The sequence below is a fragment of the Corvus cornix genome, chromosome 1, assembly GCF_000738735.6.
Source record: "Corvus cornix cornix isolate S_Up_H32 chromosome 1, ASM73873v5, whole genome shotgun sequence".
NCBI lineage: Eukaryota > Metazoa > Chordata > Aves > Passeriformes > Corvidae > Corvus > Corvus cornix.
The window spans coordinates 90,637,984-90,641,691 of record NC_046332.1 but is presented as its reverse complement, the minus strand read 5'-3'; positions in this window follow the sequence as shown (position 1 = coordinate 90,641,691).

Here is a 3,708-nt window from a genome sequence, read left to right as displayed (position 1 = left end):
GTAATAATTATATTCCATTAGCAAATTGGCAGGATATATTCACTTCCTTTTGCTTGCAGTGAAAATCATTAGCTTGGCAAAAAAAATGACCTTTTCCATTTTGAAATACGTAAGTGAATTTTAACCGTAGAAAACTCTTACTTGGAAGAATTAGCAAGTGACTAAGTGCCATTATACACTGAAGGATGCCACTCAAACTTACTTCAAGTGTGCTTAGACTCCTAGAATGATGCACATTAAGACCAGGAGCAACATGAGATGTAGGTCTGTGACGTGCAGGACCTGACCATCATTCCTGTTTCGTCCACAGGATCTATTTTAACACTACTTCTGCCTTGTGTCTACAATATCCCAATTATTTCAGAAATTCAATCATATGATAAGGAATTTGCTTCTAATCCCCATTGTAAATCTATTCTATGGTATTGTATACTCATATATCTTTTAATTAATATATTTCTAATAATTAATATTCTCAATAGATTTCCATCTAAGTATCTCCTCTCATTGCTCTTTGTATACAATCTTATCACTCTTAGCTTCCAATACAAAGTGATTTTCTACCACCAGATATTTTCAATGATGTATTGATGCACTAAGTACAAAGTTGAAATACCACCACTGTTTTTCTGTGCTTTGACTGTTTGAGGCAGAAATCTAGTACCCACAGGACTAAAACAGCTAATTTTTGGGCACTGTGAGAGTCTTTCTTTCCCAGTTTCTCTCAGATTTCAAATGCTTACAGGATCATACAGTTTGAAGTAGGATTTCTTTCACTAAAAATACTAATGTGTGTTTTTCCACATTCATGTTAAATTCTTTAGGCTTATATAACCTCAGAAAATGGTCTTTTCAAATCTTTTTCCATCTTGAGACCCATTCTATCGTCATTCCTCTGCTCTGAATGAGAGGTTTCCACATTTTGCTTCCAGTTCTTGCTTTTCCATCTCATTACCCACGTTTCCTGCATTAGTCCCCAAACAACTTCATTGTTTCCTTTTAACCTCACAGTGTTTCCTAAGTCAATTGAATATAGCCAACCTGATCAATTATTCCACCCCACAGAAGTGGAATTTCTTTTTTCCCGTGCTGTCCACTACTTTATTCTCTAGCATAGCCTTATATCTGATTACAGCCTCATTTAGATTGACTTTACCTTCTGTCTATTAACACCAGTTGTGCAGATAGGGTATGTCTCTCTCAGTCACAACATGTCCCCTGCAACCTAGCTGGATGCTTTTATCTGTTTTTCTAGTCTTGGTTGCTGAAGGTCAGTGCTCCAGACAGTCAGGTGCAAACTCACTCCTGGGAATTATGGTCTTTCTGGGAATGCTTCCTAAAGGTTAAAAGCCCCAAAGTCCCTAAGTAGAGTTTTCTAGGCAGGGTTTTGCTGTGTTTTTGGCCAGAGCTGGCCTGCACGTGGCATTTTATTGATCATGTAATGTGGCGAAACTGTTCATTAATGCTTCCACTGCAATCATCAGGGCAACATTACTTACTGCTTTTTCTTCTTTTTTTTGAATCTGTACGATTACAGACTTGCTTTTTCTCTGAGTTACAAACTACAAGATATCAGGGGTCTTGTCTTAAAGCATGCTTCAGTGTTTCAAAGATGCAGGAGGGAATCAAACTACTAATTGCAAAAGAGACCAGACCGTTACGGCCTCAGGGAAATGTCTACACTATTTGACACTCTGAAAACCTCAGACTATGCTTATTCCATAAGGGAACACCTCAGTGCCCTGGAAAACAAACCAGTGTGCTTTATTTTCCCCATCCATGAGTGGACAGTACTGTTCCTGTATTTTTTCAAAGCATTTGGGGGATAAGTACTCTGCATATTTGGTGTGTGCCATTATTTGGCAATGCCATTAGCATTTGGAAAGCCACCCATTTGTATCTTTCCTGTGATGATCAAACTCTTAATAGGAGTACAGAAGCACAGATTTAATTTTCAATCTGCTAATTTTTGTATTTCTAAATAATTATAACACATTCAATGCCCAGGATGACTTCATGTCCGTCTACAAAGGGAAAAGCTATCAGACCCTTGCTCCAGCAGGCTCACACAGAGGTTGGATCACAGCTGCAATCCTCAGGTGTGGGAGTTCTTGCTCCCATAGTGTATTTTGTGCTCCTTGTCAAACTCACAGCCCCTGTCCCAGTATGACACCCCCAAGTAAACAGTCCTTGGCAAGGGGTCTGCAGGAGGGAATCCTACTGGATGTAGGTTATCCTGGAGCTCAGGGGCTTCTCCTCTTCTTTGTGACTGTGAAGACAAGGAGGAGATAACTGAAATGAGAGCTCTATTTCCAACATGGGAGCCAGGTTTTGGGGTAGGGCTGGAGCCATTGTGACCACGTTGACTGCCCGGGTGAGGGCCAGACCTCACTTTGCCAGGACCACCCCATCTCTGTGGGGCTGTGCTTGTGAGACAGAACGTCAGGTGATGCTGAGTGATAATAAAATAAACGTCTTTATTTTTAATAGATGGACAAAACAGATCCAAAACCAGACAGTATTTTCCTAAAATGCATGGACACTATTGAATACAATACAAATGAAGTTAAAACATATATTTCTATATTATGCTTCCTATCTGCTTTGTTGAATATAGTCTTAATATAACATTTCTGACACAGACAAAAATATACTTTTTTTTTAACTACATCCACAAATACTGCCCAGATTAATAGCAGACTTACAATAACTTACTAACTGCACATGAAACTTGACCAATACACTTGAAGGGCAGAAGGAAAAATGACAGTTTTTTCCTATGATACTTCTATTTGAAATCCTAAATTCTTGTACTATATGAAAATAAAAGACTAAATCTGACTTTATTTGATCCACTTAATGTTTACATTCAGTTCAGGTTCACAAAAGTATGGTTTGTTTATAATACGTATATCATCCCATTTGGACAAGTAGAGATGAAATAACTTTTTTGACATGTCAGCTATGTTATCAACCTTGATTTTATGAACACATCTCATGCAAAGGAGGTAATACACCCCTGTCAAATAAATGTTATTCACAAATGTTAAGAATGTGAAAGTAAAATGTATGATTGTGTTATGAATATTTAATCTTAAAATTGTAGGCTCAGAAACAATAACCTCAGTGTCTGAAAATGAGCTGTTTTCTTCACTGATTATAAATCCAATTTACTGCACAGTACTACTGTCCACAAATTGCAAAAGGGGAGAAAGACTGATGATTTCTCTGAAAATAAAATCTGCCTAAAGAATCACGTCCTGTTGGCATTTTGCTTGTGGAAGTAACAGAGTGGTTTTTTGTTTGTTTGTTTTGCTTTATTTTGCTTTTGTTTTTTTTTATCCCCACAGCTATCAATCACAGATATGGCCTTTGGTTATATAAACAGCTCTATGCAAATTTAATGGTAGGACAGCTGAGCTAAGGCAATAAAACCTGTAAATAGACTTTGCATGGGGCTGTTTGGTTTGGCTTTTGCAGTCCATCTAAGCAGGAATACTGCATAAAATCACATCAATTAAAAAAAATTTCTATAGGATAGAAAGTGTAAAATATTCTGATAATGTTGAAAGCATCCGGTTTGAAATTTTTGGACTAACACTTATTTTTTTCACCTACCTTTTTTTTGAGCATTTTAAAAGCATTTACATTTTTATGGCAACAAGGGAATACAAAAGAAAAAGCCTTTTTTTTTCAATCAAAATTTCT